Source organism: Protopterus annectens, chromosome 5.part0, assembly GCF_019279795.1.
Source record: "Protopterus annectens isolate FY-2018-M chromosome 5.part0, PAN1.0, whole genome shotgun sequence".
NCBI classification, from domain to species: Eukaryota; Metazoa; Chordata; order Ceratodontiformes; family Protopteridae; genus Protopterus; species Protopterus annectens.
The window spans coordinates 246,648,431-246,668,556 of NC_056735.1; positions in this window are offsets into that span (position 1 = coordinate 246,648,431).

The window sequence follows — 20,126 nt, forward strand, 5'->3', positions numbered from 1 at the left end:
CACACCAGCATGGACAATGACAGAGTCATACTTGTACTTGCTTTGGAGTGACCTGAGTGCTTGCGTTATGTGGCGGATCCTGGCACCCGACAGGCAGCTTACAGTGACCTTCTCCTTGTTCAGTCTGGTGAGCGGGACATCAGTTTGACGGACAATAGAGTCCCCTATAACAAGTGTATTTGGTGTGTTGTTTGGCCTTAAGGGCTGTGACTGTGAGGCACACTGCTTTTGTGAGATATGTGATTCCTGGGTATTGTTGAGGGGTGGCTGTTGCTTGGATGTCTGCTTAGGAGGTCTTTGCTGTTTAGGCAGATTGTTATTTAGAGCCTCTGAGTATATCTGCATTGTTTAAAGAATATAGAAAACCTAGCCTCTTATACGTTATTATGCCACTAAATAACAGGAAGAAGAACTATGGAATATGTGCAAGATGTGAGCTACACTGCATAAAGTGTAAGTTTTATTAATACTGCAATTCATCTAGTGAAAATATCATATGTTTAAACTTTATCTTACTGCTGCCAGGGATAAAGATATGATCAAATGAAAACAGTGCCATTTGTATGACTTTCAGCCTTTTTTACACAGTTGCTTAATAGGAACTGAACTTTCAAAGTCCCCCTGTATATATAATTGGTTAAGGACATCAGCAAGTAAAATAATGCTGAAGTTTACTACATCAATCTAGTTAGCTAGATTTCTGTTAATTTATCTATACATCTTACAAGCTGGGAAGTAAATAGCAGGCTGGCAACTGGATTGACTTTTTTCAAATGCATGTTTTCATTAAATTCTTATTTCTGAGTAGTAAAAGTAGTAGACCTTTTAGTTCCTAAGTTAGTAAGAGCAAATACTGCATATTTCACCATTTCTGAATGCATAAGATCCATGTACATATTGAATACATCTTTAAAGCCACAGCAAAAACAAGACTTTGTGTATTATGGTTGGCGGTATATTAAGTAACAGTCTGGACAGCAGTGTTTCCCTGTGCAGATCTTATTTGGAACTAAACTAGGCCCCCCAAATCCTGTCTACAATCACAACACTCATATAGTTGGACCAAAAGTCAGCAATGACATCATTTTTATTTAAGCCAAGCAGCTCTGCTGTGATTTAAATTTCCCAGATCCCACAAATGTGCTCAGTGCTGTTTAACATTCCTTGTTGGCTAAAAAGCTTTTAAATGCTGGCTTGGGTAAGCAAGACCAACTTCATTAGTTGACTATGTATGAGAATATAATCGCTGAAAGGAGAAGGGTTTAGTTTAAGACTACTTAAGTCTTCAAGTCTGTACCTCTGAGAGTTATCCCTAGGCTACTTTTAATCTCCATTTACAGATTATACATGAACTGGTAGCTGTATTGTCCCAGAGTATGTGCCTAATTTGTTTTTCAATAACTCTAGCCACCGCACTGTAAATGTCTTCTGAATCAGAGTGACATGGATCTCAGATAGCTAAAAACAATATATTTTGTTCGGTAGCATGTGTGATCCCAGCTCTGGGCTAAAATGCTATATGATAGTATGAATGACATTACATTATTAACTGCCAGAAAAGAAAAACTACCCAGACAGCAATGAGATAATTTTAAAGAACCAGACAAAATATAGCAGACCATGCAAAGCTGATCGTTCATCTGGCAACCAAAAGAAAATGCATTCCTGAGCTTCACTGTTAGAGTTAAAAAAAAGCATTTTGCATGCTATATGTCAACTGTGTTTGTAGGAAAGTTTTTTTTTTTTAGCAAACAAAATTCACTGACCAGCATTATGACGTTAATCTTTTATAGCCAAATAATACTACAGTTGTTTTGATTTCATATAGAAAACCTGACAGCTATATACATTAGTATACAGCAAAAATTTGTTCATTACTGCTTCATTAACTTTTTTTTACTTTGAATGCTGTTTTACATGCTCATTCATCTGGCAACCACAAGGAAATGCATTCCTGTTAGGATAACCAAACTGCGTTGAAATCCTACTTTTTTTCAAAGATTCATTTAAAAAATGCAACAGATGGGCTAAACACCCCTGATACAGAGTAGACAATATTTCTAATAATATCTCAGTAGTCACAAACACTGTGGCCTTCATTTTGGGTGCACAGAAGTTTGCACTCTCATGGAGAATGTTTCATAGACCTCATGGTGATGTTTGTCACTTCTCCCACCCAGCCGTAGAGTCGTCGATGTTGTGAAGGACAAGCCACCTCCATGTGCTTGGATGAAAGCCTCTCCAGGTAGTTTTTTTCAATGATAAGGATGCTCATGATATAGGAATGACTGGACCCAAGTCTGATAGATGGACAATTTGTGGTCAGTAGGCACAAAGGGAAAGGCATATAGAAACCTGCTTTCTTGGTCAACTTATTATTTAGGTACTGCAGCCTATTGTTTTTTTTCCAAATAATTGATAATGCACATATTTATCATAGAGTGCAAACAAACTTATGTTTTGTCAAAGAACCTTTAATCATATCTAACATCTTCTTAATCTGCCTGCATAACCCTACTTGTCAGTATTTTAGCCATGTACAAGCAAGCCTGCTATATTTTATTTATTTTTTATTTTTATTTTTTATTTTACATTTGTTGACCGGGATAGTCCAACTGGATACATGTCCATTTTCAGCGGAGGCCTGGGGAGAAAAGCTCCAAGGGTAAGCAGATACAGCATTACATAATACCAGCATTACATATTACAAACCGACTATTTACAGAGATTACATACGTAAGCAAGTTAAACAAGTTCCACAGGTTACAGTTAATCCTGAGCGCAAGTCAGGATTAAATTAAATTACACAGTAAACTGGTTAACAGATTTTTACACATTCTAGAGAGAGTTAGCCAGGCTTGATATATCACAATTAGCAGAGAGACTCAGCCTGTTAGTGATCTTTAGGGCAATCATTTTGCGGCCATGACCAGCAGTTTCTCCATGTAGAAACCCTTAACTATTCATCTCCCCTCCCCACAGAAACCTGTCACTTGATATACCGGATGGGCATGTTGGATGTAAATCCCTCAATTGTGTGCTTGCCCTAAAGAGGGCTTGCTATATCTGGGATTCACATTTCTATTCCCAAAATGTCTCCGATCGACCAACCATAATTCAATGCTGTGGCTTGACTTCCTTGAACTGAAATCTTGCCCCTAATCTCATCTGCTTTAATTTTGATTTCATAGCAAAACTGATTTTCCTTTTCCTTGGACAAGAAATTCCTGTTTTACTCTTATCTCCATAACCTTACCAATACTGATTTTGAGTATTTTTCTAATATTATATAAAACTCTTGACTTAGAATACTCCTCTGGTGACAAGAACACAGGAAGTTATTCAGCTTTGCTAAAAAGTAATATCAACAGTAAAGTGAAACATAACAAATCCATATCTCAAAGACCTCGTCACTATCAGGATAAACTCCCCTTCTCAATTAAGCTTGTCTCATCAATCCATACCTTCAGCAAGGATTATGATGACTACATGGGCGCCTGCAAATACCAGCATGTAATCCAGGGCATCATGCTCCTTTTGGGCCAACAGGACTTTAGCTTGTTCACTAACCCTATAAGCTTACGAACTGATAGTGTCAGATATGGACAGGCCAAGAACCTTTTAGATTGTTCACCAACAATATAAGCCTATTAAATTATAGCATTCGATATGGGCTTCACATAACCTCAACAGTTTTATTTATCCTTTCATAATACACATATTTATCTTTCACTTCAGTTCAGATAAGTTTACAAGTTATATGGACTTCATTGGCCATAGAAAACCTGCCTGACTGACCCTAAGTATGACTACCTTGGCCAGTGAAAAGTTTGAGCACTGTGCCCTAACCAAATGATCCCTTTGTACTACCCAACTCTATATGGCCTCTGTCAGACCCATGTCCATTCAAAACAGTTTCATATAGGACATACTGAGGGCCAGATAAAATGCTTCAGTGGGCTGGATTGCAGTCCTAGGGCCAACTGTTGGACACATCTGAGCTAAACCATTAACTATAAGCAGCAACCTTCCATTCTAAGGCAACATGCAGCATACACAATATCTCTTAAATAGTCTTTGTAAATCAACAACTCATTCCTAGAGAGACTTCATCTGATGGTCAGGTAACAGACTGTGTTGGGCATCCAGTGATATATTAAGTATATTCTGTACCCCAGGTTGTTTTCAAACCATGGGCCTCTCTGCACATACTTTTTTGTTCTTTTAGAACCATGCATAAATGCACATGATCTTTTAGATTCACCTGCCAGATTATTTTATATGTTTTACTTGCCTACCAGATTATTTTAAATTGTATTTATTATTTAATTTTAAAAACGTGCATTAAATATGTAGTATCAAACATTTTCAAGCAAGAAGTGAAACAAAATTTACTACCTCTGTTGTTTTACTTATCAAAGGTTTTTACTGCAATTTTTTTCAATAGACTACAGTGCTGCTTTAGTAATTTTATTTTTTCCACACTGCAATCCACGTGGTACAGAAGAATTGAAAAGCATTCCCCTATATATCCTATGGCAAAAATGCAGTGTTTGGTTTAGGCTCATTGGTAATTACTGGGCATGCAGTCCAGGAGACCATTGAGGGTCCATGCCCAAATTCTCAATTGTTGCAAAACACTGTCTGGTTAAATGACTTGCTCAAGGTCACAGAGTAGGCAGATGAAAGCTGAAGGAATTAACCCCTGCACTACAGGAAGTAATTTGTTAACAGTTTCCTGCCTTAGCCCTTTTTGACAATGACCAGAGAACTTTCCTACTTTCATAGATCTATGCTCGTTAAATAAAGAGCATTTTTAACCCATATTACTATTTATGCTCACAAGTGAAGTCAGATATTGTAACATTCTGCAACCCACGGGTACAAAGCTAGTTGCTAGGTATGTGTTCCAGACTCCAGGATACAATTTGGCAACCTAGAAACCTAACCTAAATTTCACAGAGCACAATCTGGTTAAGAGACATAATCAGAGGTATACAGCATGCAGACTGGAGCTATGATAATTCAACCTCACAGCAAGAGGTTCTCTGGTTCGATTCTCAGCTGGAGGGCCTTCTGTGTGGAGTCTGCATGTCCTCCCTGCAGTTGAATGAGTTTTAAAGACATGCAGGTAGGTACATGTGCCTTCTATTAAGGTTGAGCACTGGGCTGGCAACTCAACACTGTAAAAACTCCACTGCCAATCAATCTGCGGACCGGTGATCCACTGTGACAACCGCTAACAGAAGAAGCCAAAAGACAATTGCTAAACTATTTCTTAAACTTTAATTTTTAAAACCAGCAGCGTTGATATAAACATTATAAACACTATATATAGTTTCCAGGGTCCACAGGTTAGCTCCACATGTTAATTCCACCAGGTTCATATCCTTTTGTATTCCAATACACTTAGACCAGCCAGCCACGTGGCTTCAAAGACAGTCAAATTCAATAATTTCAAACTCATCTGTTTTCATTGTTACATATATAACTTTCAAACCTCTGTCTACAAAATTTGGAATATACCTCCGAGAATGTGGAAAAGATTGGTAAAACGAAGAACACTTATTAATAACATTAGCAAAGAACCTAGCAAAAAGCATACTCATGTCACAAAACTGTAAATCAGATAATGCATCAGATAATGGTTTTTACTGGCTCATTAAATAAATAGTTTAGGGCAGTCAACACAAGCTATTCAGTTCCCCCTCCTCCTGAAAGATCACACCTTTCATTTTAACAGATGTGTAGGGAAAGACATTAACACCTACAGCAGTCCCAGTAGTAGCAAGATAGAGCTTTAAATGAACTGTTAATTATGCGTCCAGGTGCTTTCCTGAAGTGTGACAGTTGTACACTGACTGTGTTTTCCTCATCAGTAGCCGTTAAAAGTACATTTACCAGCAGGCTGTATTTCAAGAAATACCCCCTTTTGTCAATGACTGTGTCTGCCGGTCAACATACCTGAAAGGACACAAACAAAAATGTAAACACTCATTTCCAGCAAGGTACAAATGTACTCATGCTTTTGTTTTGTTTTTCTTTTTCTTTTTTTTTTTTTCTTTTCCTTTCTTTCTTTTTTAGGCTTCTTGAGAGCCATTAGGCCATAAGTTTGATGTGAATCTAAGCACTATTGATACATTTGTTTGTCTATTATAGTATGATCTTATCAGATATCCCATGTCATCTCACTCCATAAAGGTGGAAGTTCCACAGAACTATCCAGCTATAGACCCATTGCCATTCCTTCACCACTAGCCAAAATAATGGAGAAGTGCGTACATAAGCAACTAATGTATTATCTTATACAGAAAAACCTGCTGGCTAATTCTCAGCATGGCTTTAGGCCACATCACAGTACCACCTCTGCCCTTGTTTCCTTTACTGATGCCATTAACCAAAACAGAAATGACAATAAGCTATCCTCAGCCCTCTTTCTTGACCTGTCAAAAGCCTTTGATATGGTCTACATGAACTTCTCATTCATTCCCTAAAATCAATCTCCCTGAACAATCATGCAATCCAGCGGTCCTATCTGACTGGCAGACAACAGGCTGTATTATGGCAGGGTAAACTGTCCAGACAGCTAATTCTCACACTTGGTGTCCCTCAAGGCTCCATTTTAGGACCAATACTCTTTTCTGTCTTCATCAATAACCTTCACACTGCTATCCCTGAAGTTACCTGCATTCAATATGCAGATGATTCCACTCTGATCTGCACAGCCTCCCCATCAGACCTACAAATCTTAACACATTTAGCACTACTGAAAACTGTGTCTTTAACCGTCTACTGCTGAACCCCAGCAAAACTAAACTTCTGCTCTTTACCCCCACTAGCAGATCCACCCCATTTTCCTTCTCTGTTACATTCAACAATGGTACCTCTATCTCCCCAGACACCCATACTAAGCTTCTAGAGGTAATTATAGATAATAATATTAAATTTGACCTACATGTAAACAAAACCATACAAACCATCAATAAGAAGCTTGGGTCTCTTTACAGAAACAAGCCATTTTTAACCCCAATAGCTAGGATCGCAATTGCTCAGTCGCACCTACTCTCTACTCTTATATATGCCTCCCCTATACTTGTCAACCTTAATAAATCTGAACTGAGCAAGCTCTCCCACAGCTACAACCATATTGCCAGATTCGCCATAATATGTTTGACTCTTTGTCTTATATTTTACTATGTATCTAATTTTTGCGTAATCTTTGCATTCTGTCGCTAGAGCTTTTCTCCCTGGGCCTCCGCTGAAAATGGACATATAGCCAGTCAGATTATCCCGGTCAACAAATGTAAAATAAATAAATAAATAAATAACTACAATCTTAAATGCTATTAATATTCATGCATTATACTTGTATTCTTGTTGTATCCACTGGCTAATTATGCATAAGTTATTATGCTTCTGCCTTATACATACTGCAAACCATTTCCACAATGCTCTGTTTGCTCTATGGAGAACATCAGCATTTGCAGATACAATTTCTATCACCTTTGTTATGTATTCTGCACAATTCATTTGTATTTTGTAAATGTCATTCTGATTCTTCCTATCTTCTTTGGGAGATATTGTAATATACTAGCTCACCATCAGTTTCACGCAGGAGTGGGCATGGCCAGGGTGATCGACAAGCCTAAAACCTGGGAAGTGGTATGGAAATGAGGCATGATTGGCATGCCATGTATCCCGTGACAACATTCATATAATGAATGTTGATGACCAGCTCAGTACTGTACGTTCCTGTGATAGTTTAGTTATCCTCTCTTTGTAATGCTGGTGTGCAAGGGCCTTGTTTGTTTTGTAATGTGATTTCCACGGCTTTTCTTTTAATATAAAGTACTACAACTAAGCCTATACAAGTAATCCCAGTAAATATAAACAATTACTTTTTCCCTTTGCTTTGGCAGGGGGCAAGCCCCTCTGAACCCCCCTTGTAGTCAGATCTTGGAGTTGGTATATTCAAATAGCAGGGGGTGTGGGGGTGCAGCACCCCCACAAGGGGGCTTGCCCCCTGCAAAAGGAAAGGGAAAAAGTAATTGTTTATATTCACTGGGATCTCTTCTATAATTGGATGTAACACAGCGGTTTAGGATTACTTGTAGTAGTTTAAGTCAGTTTGGCAGTTGTATTCCAGTATTTATTATGTTGAAACAGCAAAGCATGCACTTGAAAATTCTTTTAACAGAGTTGAAATTCATCTGTTAAATATTATAACTGCAATTTATCAGGCCTTGCTGTACTGATCTGGCTCACCCAATTCTGCATGATTAGCTTCCTCATCAAAATGAATATTCATGCCGATGAAGCCACTTCATTTTTGGTTATTCATAAGTACAACAAGCTGTCAACCAGCTGGGGTGGGGTTTGGGTGGCACTTACTACTGCGCATCTGGTGAGCCGGTGCAATACAGCATCGTCCTTCATTGTAGGTGACATCACGGCAAATATAATGTCATTTGACTGATTTGAAAATGTAATGTTATTGCCTGGAAGTTATAAGTGCATTTGACTTTACCACTGGTCTAAAAAGAGTCCTGGGGACAGTTCACTCTCCCATTTAACAAGCTAAAATAAATAAACAAATAAACGCATGCATACTTACACAAATAAATAAAAAAATGCCAGGAAATGGTTTAGAAAACATTTTATGATTATGATTTTTGAGATGAGAAAATAAACTACTACAATTATGCATTCCTTCTGTCGACTGTAATGAGGTAATAGATTAAACAGTTGCAATACTGTAGGCAATTAAATTAGTCAAACATATTGTAGACTATTTTATTGCTAACAAGAATAGAGGTTAGGGTTGCCACCTTTTCAAATGCCCAAAGTGGGACATTTTTGGTGCAAACATCAGATTTTGCAGGGCAAAACATATCCACAACCAGTACAAAGGACAGGACTTCATTTTTTTGCCTAAATAAAAGCTTATTCTTCTAGCATTTTAGTTGCTTATTCTGTTTCTTATAACATTTAGGTGTTTCAGATATAGAATAACTGCCGCGGTGGTGCAGTGGTTAGCATTGTTGCCTCACAACAAGAGGTTCTCCCGTTCGATTCTCAGCTGGTGTGCCTTCTGTGTGGAGTCAGCATGTCTTCCCCATGGTCGAGTAACATATAAAGACATGCAGGTAGGTGCGTGAGTGAATGGGTGTGCCTTCTTTGAAGGTTGGGCGTCGGGCTGGCAACTCAGCACCGTAAAAATTCACTGCCAGTCATTAGTGGACCGGAGTTCCACTGTGGCGACCTCTAACCGGGAAAAGCCGAAAGACATTACTAGATACAGAATAACTGTTTTTGCAACTATTACATAAAATATAGGAAATAATTTTGTCCTAAAATCTCAGGACACTTGCCATTTTTTCAATTTTTTTGCAGGACACAACTACCCAAAGAGGGACTGTTCCTCGCAAAGTGGGACAGGTGGTAAAACTAATAGAGGTATGATGTACAATGTTTGTTAATGACCAGGCTTCCACTAAAATAAAGGACACTTTTTTCCAAGTATGAGTTGCTACATTACAGAATACTGAAACTGTGCATTTAGTGTAGGGGAGTTTAGTTTTAGGCAATTTGTCCAAGGATCCGAGCTCACTGAATGCCTCCTTGTGTGGCTCTGAGTCTATAACTTTGTTACATTAAAGCAATGTAAACTCTGTATTCCAATGCAATGAAAGAACTGCCTTAAAGAGTATGCGGTAAGATGGCATCACTGTTTCAAGCCCTGTTAAGAGCATGTGCTATAATAGAAACAATGTTCAAATATGAGGTGTGGAGAAGGCAGCACGCTGAATGTTTTTTTTTTTTTTTATGGAGGAAGGGACAGAAAGTATATTTAGTCAACTTTATGGATTAGAATCCACATTTGCAGATGTATAACACAGAAGTAGCAATTCTGAGAATTGTAATAACAACAATGCTTACAATTACAACACTTTTACTTGGCATGTAAGGGAATATCGGATAAATCTGAAAATACACTACCTTTGAATGTTTGCTCTGCTTTTAGTGTAACATCCTCACAATTTGTATATATAATTAGTCAGTGTGGGTCCCCTACATGTTGCAGGGTGCCAGGACACACACCCCTTAGCAATGCATTTTATAACACTGAGTTTTATACCATTTTAATGTTAGTACTGGCAGTTATATTTTGCAGCTGTGATACTCCCAGTATCAGAGTTTGCACTTGTAATCAGAAGCCTAATGTGTTGCTTTATTAGTATATTTACTCTTTGAAGTCATTTGCATCTTTCTAAAAAGAATGGCTGTAAATTAACTGTTGACTAGACCAAAAACACTGAATGCAGAGTGTAACCATTAATGTTCATTATTCTCACTGTTGCAGTAGCCTTTTGGCTATATGGGTTGCATCCTGCCTGGGATACAACTGGCTGGGTTTATATCAGATTATCAAAAGCTGACAATATCAAAGCACAAAACTTTGAATTTGCAACTTCGAAATTTGACAACATTGAATGTGAAAAAAATACTAAACACACAAAACAACACAAAAAACGCTCTATGCACCCCCCACACCCCCGCTACTTAAATATACCAATTCTGAGATTGCACTATAGTGCAGTAAAGGGAAATCTTCCCTTCCGCACTCTATGGCGATCACCGCTTTACGTTTCAATGTTTTCAGTTTTCGAGGTTGCAAGTTCAAAGTTTTGTGCTTCGAACTTGTCAGCTTTTGATATTGTGATATACACCCCAACTGGCTAGCTTCAGCTTCCTCTCACACCTTCACTTTGACTGTTGATTAGTTAGCCCACTAAAATAAAATTAGCAATCTCAGGGAATAAATCTTCAGTACTTTCTTGCCATCTCAAGAAGCAGCATCTGTGGGGTTCCACAGCAATCAGCCTTGAAGCTTCATTTCTGGCAGATAAGTCCCCACATGGAAGCCCTTTCACAAAAAAAAAAATGTTGCCCTTTGATGAAAAAGGCTGTTTTATTGGGTCCGCTTTTTAATTTTGAAAGTCCACAATCCCAACGTTCAATATATCGAACTCAGATCCTCGAGATTGTGGAATCTCAAAAATTTAAAAAAAAAGAAGACATCAAAAAACATGGTTTTGCAGGGGGGCAAGCACCCCTGCACCCCCTACACCCTTTGAAACTTAAATATATTAACTCTGAAATTGCACTACAGTGAAGCAAATGGTAATTTTCCTGTTCCGCACTATATAGCGATCTCCACTACCATTCTCTTCACTGTAGAGCAATCTTGGAGTTAGCGTATTTAAGTTGCAGGGGGTGTGGGGGAAAAACATGTTTTTTGATGTCTTCTTTTTTTTTTTTTAATTTCGAGATTCCACAGTCTCGAGGTTCTGAGTTTGATATATCGAACATTGGGATTGTCGACTTTCAAAATTAAAAAGTGGACCTGTTTTATTTTATTCAGTGGCTAAAAGCAGTATTTCACTTTTAAGAAACCCAATATTTTTTAAAAGTATCAGAATTTTCCTGTTAGGGACTGCTATTTTGAGCTAAGGACTGCTTTTGTGATTTGTGGGCTATTTTTGTATGAAAAGTGTAATGCTTATGTGAAAGTTTAATGTATTTGTGTGAATTTAAGGAAAAGAAAGTGTTTTAAATGGGCAGATGTTTAATGTTATTAGTGCTTGTATACACTTTGTGACAATTTACTTGTTATTTTCTTCTCTCAGGGCACATTGCATAGTTATACTTTATTCTTGACAGAATTATTTTGTATTTTAATTATGCTTTTACAAAAAAGAGACTGTGTGGGGCAGTGTTAGTGTGTGTGTGCTGCTTGTGAACACTTGTTTGACACCCTACCTTCTGACCAACTTGTTCCAGCACTGCTTACTTGCATTCAGACTTCTTCCTCGGCTGCAGCATGGATTAACTATCTTCATTCCTGCTGGATCTTCTCCCACTGTACCTAAAAAGAAGAAACAACATAGTAAAGAGACCTTGCCACACTCACAGGCTCAGTCAGCCATTGGTGAGTGAACCTGTAGTGGCCAGCCACTGTTCCATAGACCACTTACTTGATTCTCCAGGTTTCTCTTGTGTAGCCTTTCAACCACCATTGACCAGTGATCAGCCATGTCCTCTTCAACTATTCCACTGTCTGATGCAGTCATGGGAGAACTACCTTATTATTGTTTGACAGACACTCTGTGAGATGTTTCTTGTTGTAAATAGGGAAAGAGGCCTCTTGATAGGGCAGAAGTACCATTTCCAAGTTAACATTTTTCCAGGGTGTTACTTCCAAAGAAAAAAAAAACAGAAGGTTAGACATTTGTTCGTATGAAAACATGGGGTCTGACATAAAGATGATTTTCTTACCTTACCAGGCAATTATTACAAACTGTTAATCCTGGTGCTCAGAAATCCTTACCTGAAGATAATGTCACTAAAGAAATTCCTGAGGAAAACTTATTAGAGGATTTTGACATGGACATACATAGGGCTTCTTCTTCTGTAGATTCGCAAGCCCATAACTTGGATTCTTTTTTTTTTTTAAAACAAGTTTATTGTTTTAACATATAAGAGAAATATCATAACAATTTTATACAAATAATTAAAAATAGGTATTATTATAATATTCAACAAAACAACTAAAGTATTTACAAAGACATCCACTACAATCAGATCAATTAATTAAACTAAAATACTGTGCTATTGAAATTAGAATTTTTTTAACAAATTTTGTAAATTATCCCATTCAATAAAATGTGATGTTTTTCTAGTTGTTCTCATTCTAATTGTGCTTATTTCCATATGACACATTATATTCATAACATTTTTAAATTCATTGAATGAAGGAGGTGTATCTGAAATCCAATTTCTAGTTATTATTTTCCTAGCCACTGCTAGGATAGACCATAACAAGGGAAGCTTAATCTTTTTAACACATTGAGGTACAGGTGTGTTGAATAATATAAGAGACTTAGAAATAATGAAATTATCTGTAAAAAGAGCCTGCAAAAATTCATTAATTGACTTCCAGTATTCTTTCAACTTCATACAGTCATAAAACATATGAGCCCAGTCAGCATTAATTTCTACATTACATCTCTTACATAGATTATCTTTATTATTAATTTTATTCATCATCAAAGGTGTATAAAAGATCTATGTAAAAATTTCCATGTATAAAGTCTCCAGACAATGGAAGATGTAGTTCTATAAGCAGATTCCAATATATACTGTTTATCTTGTTGAGTTGGTGGGTCCCCATTAATAGAGGTGAAATAATTCCAGTATGAATCTACATTGTAAAAGTTTCTTGTCTGATAATTTTATGTATATATGAAAGTTTACCTTTATCAGAAACTTTATGCTGTAAATTTATTATCAAGTAATCAATCAGTTTTGGAATAGATTCTTTAACTGTTATAGACATTAGATCTATTCTATCAATGAGATGTTGTCTAAAGATCTGAACCTCTAACCAGCAAGTTTCTCTTAGATCAAATTCTTGTTTTAAGAAATCTAGATTTTTAACTTTATTATCAGATATCAGCTGATACCAGTACTTTAGATTATTATCTATAGCTAAATGAGCTCCTTCAGAAGTAGATGACATAAGCATACCCTGAGTATAAATTATAGGGAATACAATAAAATTCCATTCCCTATACTTAGGGTGCATGAATATAAAGTTACGATAACCAATAATAATATTTAATGGGTAACAGACCATATGTTTAGGTGTAATAGGTGAAGTACAAAATTCCTTCAGCAACCACAACATGGAGTTATTTATAATCATATTTTTATGTGTTAAGGAGATTTTCATGAAGTGCATACTAATTAGCTCCCAATAATCTTTCCATTTTGCGACATATGACCGATCTATTAATAAAGTAATAACTTTTATAATAGAAGAGATAATATATAAATTAAAGTCTGGAAAAGAAATACCCCCTTGAGACCAGCTATTAGTATGTTTCTTTAATGCAATCCTAGGTCTATTAGGTGCCCATAAGAAATTTAACATTAGTGTATTCAGTTTCTTGATAGTTATTTTGTAGGTGAAAGTATTATTGATTGTATTAAGTATAAAATCTTGGGGAATATTATCATTTTAATAATTGTAAGTCTCTCCTCCATAGTAAAAACATATTATTCCAGGTATTAAAAGATTTTGTATATTAAGAAAACAGGTATTATAGTTATTATATATAATAGATTTAATATCTTTAGATAGTATTATACCTAAATAAGTTATCTGACCTGAGTTGGGTACATATTTAGTAAAATCACTAATGAGAGTATTTTTTCGTGTATATATAGGTAGTATTTTAGTTTTTCTTCATTGAATATTAAACCAGAAATACTTTTAAAATTCATCATTTTATCAAATAAAGACTGCATAGAAGAATTAGATCCTGCTGATGTAATTAGAACATCATCTGCAAAAAGTTGAATTTTTGATGTTGTATTTTCTTCTATTTCAAAACCTCTATGTCAGTACTGTTTCTAATCAAATTAGCCCAAGGCTCCATTACTAAAGTGAATAATAGTGGAGAAAGTGGACATCCTTGCTTTGTACCTTTAAACATGGGTATTTTTGTGAAACATATGTTCCTACCTTAATATAAGCCAGCGTTCCTTTGTATAAATGCTCAATTAAATTTACAAATGCATCAGAGAAATTTGTGCACTTCAGTAAGGTAAACAGATAGTCCCAACTTACTGAATCAAATGCTGAACCTATATCAAGACTAATAAGTGTTAAATCTTTCTTTTTCCTATTTGCAAAATCAATTAATGTTAAAGTTCTTCTTATATTATCAAAAGTATTTCTATTTACAATGAAGCCCGTCTGATCTATGTCTATAATGCCGAGGATAATTGTCTTCAATCTATCAGCAAAAATACTCATAAACATTTTATAATCAACATTAAGTAATGAGATGGGTCGATATGAAGAACATCTAGTTGGATCTTTATTAGGTTTTAAAATTGGTTAACATAACTTGGATTCTGAGGACACTTGATCATCTCTACCTGCTTTGGTGTATTTTTCTTTCCCTTGGTTATTTCTAGGATGAATGCGATATTTTTGAGGAAACAAGTGGATGTGCCTCCCTGAATTGAGAAGATACTATGACATGTTACAGTTGGGTATACTTTATTCTACACATGTCCATCCCATTTTGCCAGCCTTGGAGGATTCATTTAATGATGCCTGCATTTTGCCAGCCTTGGAGGATGCATTTAATAATGCCTGTAATAGTCTTGTCAGCCTCCATTCTGCAAAATGGTGGACAGACTTTATAAAGTACCTCAAACTAACACATTTTACTTTTAGTATTTTAGATCAGATCCAGATCCTATGTCTACCTCTTAACCAGCTGGAAACAAAATGTTTGTCAATATTAACCCCTCTCCTGTGGATGTGGAAAGCAAGGTATTACACTGATTTGGTAAGAAAATTTTCTCTTCTTCCACTTTAATTTATACAATTCTTAACTTCCAACTACATATGTGAAAGTTTATTCTGTTTTATGCAGAGTTTTGGGAATATACCACCTGGCTTTCTTCAGAGCAGAGCTCCTTTCTGAATCCTTATCTAAACATGCTTTGAAGATTGTGTATGATTGCGCAGATATTGTGATTGGGGCTACTGGTACCGCTACTGCTATAGTTTTGAGGAGACATGCCTGGGTATGTAACTAAAACTTTGATGATGAAGTAAAGTCTGAAATTGTCAATTTTGCATCAGGTAAAGAAGTTTTGTGAGGTCCTTCTGCTTCTCGGTCCTCAAGCAATTTATCAAAACAGGATAGTTAATATGTGGAGAGCATATGATTTTTTCAAGCCTTCCTTTACAAATCTTGCAAATCCTCTTTTCCTTTAAAAAGATCAAAGCAATCAATCCTTGTCATCTTTAGACAAACAGGGCACAAGGAAGAGATGCCAGGAGGGTAACTACAAGAAACAAGGATCTTTTCCAAAAAAAAAAAAAAATAATAATTTAATATTTCATAATTACCATGCCAGCATTCTGTTTCCTGTACCCTCCTCACCTGCCCCTATATCTCAAAATCTGTCACAGAAACTGTCTCTTTACATTCTTGTTTGGCAACAGATCATTTCATAGGCTCATAAGTTCATAGGTGTGTACTAGGCTAACAGCCCTGGAGCCTATATAAGCCTATCCCAAGAAGATTCGCTGGCATCATACCGCCCAAAGTTAGTTCTCAGTACCCCTGTCAAGCAAGGCCACTGAAGTGATTCCCGGGATGAACTTTCTTATTGCCCATCCACTCGTCAAGATTTCTCTTAAAGAGGGCAAGTGAAGTGCTCTGCTTGACGTGAATGGGAAATTTGTTACAGAGTATGGGAAGTCTCTGGGTTAGGAACCTGTCCCTCCAGCATGTTCTGTTTATTGTGGTAATGAGGTTTAGGTCCCTGGATCATGTGGCACAGAGGGATTGGGATTTCTTTAGGCATAGCATATCAAACAGCACTGGACCAGACATGGCTTTGTAGGTCAAGCAGAGATTGCCTCTAAGTAAGTGATAATAGACAGAGTATAGCTGGAGTTTTTGAGTCTGTCTGTATAGAGCATGTGTCTAAGGCCTAAGATCCTCTTACTGAGGAATTTCTGTTGCCTTTCCAGTTGTTGTAGGCGTCTAGTGAGGTACATACCAAATGAGGAGTTGTATTCTATAATAGGTCTAATGAGGGATGAGTAGAGAGGGATTATGACCTCTTTCTTCCTGGATGAAAAACCTTTTGTAATGAGATGTGCCACACAGAAGGAATTTCTGACTACAGTGGCAATGTGTTATCAAAGGAGAGGTTGCTGTCAACCTGTGTCCCCAGGTCTCTTATCACACCTTCTTGTGTTCTTAGAGTGGTTCAGGATGGTTACAGCTAGCACTGAATACAAATACCTCCTTTCAAGGGAATTCCTCCCCATCCTCTGAACCAGTCAGAGTTTTTTTTCCTCAGGATCTTCAACATGTACTCACTCTAGAAGCCATAGAACCAGTACCTTTTGAGTAAAGAGACAGAGGCTTCTATTCCAGAATGTTTCTGTTCCCAAAGAAAAAGTTTTCATGAAGACTAGTTCTAGATCTTTCCTTTCTCAAACTCTATGCAAAAGTACCGAAATTCATTCAAAGTACTGACAAACTCTGTTACCTCTCATTCCTCTTTTGAGTGTCATGGGAACACTAGACCTTAAGAATGCTTATCATCACATTCCTATGGCCTCAGTTTTCATGAAATTTCTCAGATTCTCAGTGATGGGGTTACATCATCCATTCACAGCAATACCTTTCAGGTTATCTACATCTCTAGCTCTGGTGATAGATCATTACTGACTGCATTTAATTCACGTTTCCTTATTTACATGATTTAATAATCTTTGCAGGCTATTTTCCCAGACATCAACAATCCTTAAAGTGGGTTCCATCAGTTCTTACCAAACTGGGATTCCAGATAAATTTACCCAAATCTTCCATGACTCCATCACACAGAATTGTGTTTCTGGGCTACCTGCTAGTCACCTCTCCAAAAAGAGATTTTCTTACATAGGATAATGTGGATATTTTTATCTGGAAACTTTTCTGAGGTTCTTCAATCAGCCTCAGACTTTTGCAACAGAATATCTCAGGATTCTAGGGTTCATAGCTTCTAGGATTCTCTTGTTTCCTATCACTGATTACACAACAGAAACATTATGTGACTGGTAGAAAACACATGGACTCAACATTTTTACCCTCTGAAAGTTCATATTCCAATTTTGGGCTTTATAAAAAAAGGAACTGCACTGGTGGAGACAGTAAGTGGCTCTAAATTCAAGTGTCTCCTTTTCTCCTCTAATGCCAAGTCAGTCTGTAACTACAGAAACCTCAGACTTTGCCTAGAGAACAGATTCTATGGGGGTAAACACACAAGGCCTGTGCAGTGCCTAAAACAGACTAAAGTACATAAATGGCAAAGATATTTTGGCTGTGATCCATGCTTTGAAATCTCATCAACATCTCTGGTTTCCTGGGCATCTTCAGATGATTACAAATAATACTAGAGTAATGTGGTACATAAACAAGATGAAGGCAGCTGGTTTTACCCTCTGTACAGGCTGGCTAAGATGGCTTGGGAGGTAGCTCTAAAGCACTCTTTAACCCTGCAAGCATCTTATACTGTGGCAGAGCAGAATACAATGACAGACAAGATGAGCAAGACAGAACGGACCATCACAAATGGAAAATGAATGAGAAGAGACCATCTAGAAGTGGATCCAGTTGAGGGAAACAACTCTCCTTTCAAAACAGATAACTGAAAAAAATTCTTTTCTGGGGTCCTTGGAAGCAAGTCTGGAAAACAGATACAATTTTTATTCCCATTATCAGGGATGTTCCTTTAGACATCTCAAGCCTTTCCACTAATATCCATAGCAATTCTGAAGGTTCAGAATAACTCTCCAAAAATCATTATGGTAAATCCCTTTTGGCCAAGGCAACACTGGTTCTCCCTTCTTATGGAATTAGCCAAGGGTAGTTACCACAAGTTAATTCACAGACTGGACCTGTGGGGCATTTGGTACACCCCAGTGTCAAACAACTTCAACTAACTGCCTGTATGATTAAATTTTGATTTCTTTTGGTAATCAATTTCATGAGGACATACAGCAAGTACTAAAGAAGGCAAGATCACCTGCTACTTAGAAATCTTGTATTGGTAAGTGGAAAAGATTTTCTAGTTGCTGCCTAGCCGATAACTGGCAATCTCATCAGCAATTATGTGCCACTGGTTCTGAAATATTTGGGTGAGTTATTTTACTCTGGCCTGTCTTATTTCTCTGTCATGCTACAGCTTGTGACTATTACAACATGTTTGCCCTTGGATCATACCCTCTCTTCTCTGTTTTTGATAAAACAGCTTCTGAAGGGGGTTTTACATCTTAGGCTTTTTAGAAAACAGGTGGCTTCTTCCTGGGTCTTAACTTTCTGCTGGAAAAGTTAGCTATGTCTCCCTTTGGGCCAGCTCATCAGGCAGATTTAAGGTTCATCAGAGAATCTGAGTTGCAAGCTCTTATGGTGAGTGAACACTTTTGGTCTCCTCCTTAGAGATGGGTCTCACTATAAACAAACCCCTCATTTATACCCAAAGCTCTGTTTCAGAATTTAATTTGAATCAAGCCATCAATCTCCCTGTGTTTTATCCAGATCCTCAGAACCAGTGAGAAAGAATCCTACATATTCCAGTTGTACATAGGCGGCTCAGGTATCATTTTGAGATAATTATGTACCTAAGGCCTTTGTAAAAGCTGATCAGCTTTTTGTTTCTTATGATGGGACAAAGACATGACAACTTATGTCAAAAAAGACTTTTCTGAGATAGCTGCCCTCAGCTCTTGCCTTTTGTTATACCCACCACAATAAATCAGTTCCAGGTATTATCAAGGCATATTCTAGTAAAGCCTTGGTATCTACGATGACATATTGGAAAGGGGTGTACTCTAGAAGCATTCAAGTGTTAGTAATGTGGTCCTCTGTCATACTTTTACAAATGATTAGAAACTGGAATGATGAGCATAGTACACTCATTAGTCATTTCTCTTCTTTTGTATATAGTTAGTTGTTGGGATATAAAGTTTTTGGATTTCTGTTATATTTTTAGAGGTTCAGGATAAGTAAGCTCTTTCTCTCTTGGAAGGCAAAAAAGACCTAAGCAATTCTTCATTCTGACTGCTTTTTTCCCTTCTCTGGGCTACCCAATCAGCAGTCATAAAGAAGGTGTGTGAAAGAGCCAGGGATTTGGGAAGCTGGCCAGTTGTTGTTTCCTAGGCAGGGTAATACTCATATAGCCAGAAGACTAATGCAGCAGTGAGGAATCTGGACATATACTGTTATGGTACATGTAATTTATACAACTTTACTGTCTGAATTCTGTAACAGCAGTTTTATAAATCTTACATTGGTCCAGTAAAAAGTGTCACATCACCACTGTGTTCCAGTGCAGATGTTATGGTGAGTAATATAATCTGACAAAAATTAAATGTTTAAATTTTGCTAATCACTATTTTCATTTCATTTTTATTAGCAGCATATGCCCAACAGCGCAGAGCTTTCTGTTTTGAAGGGTGACCCTTATGAATTTTGACTAAG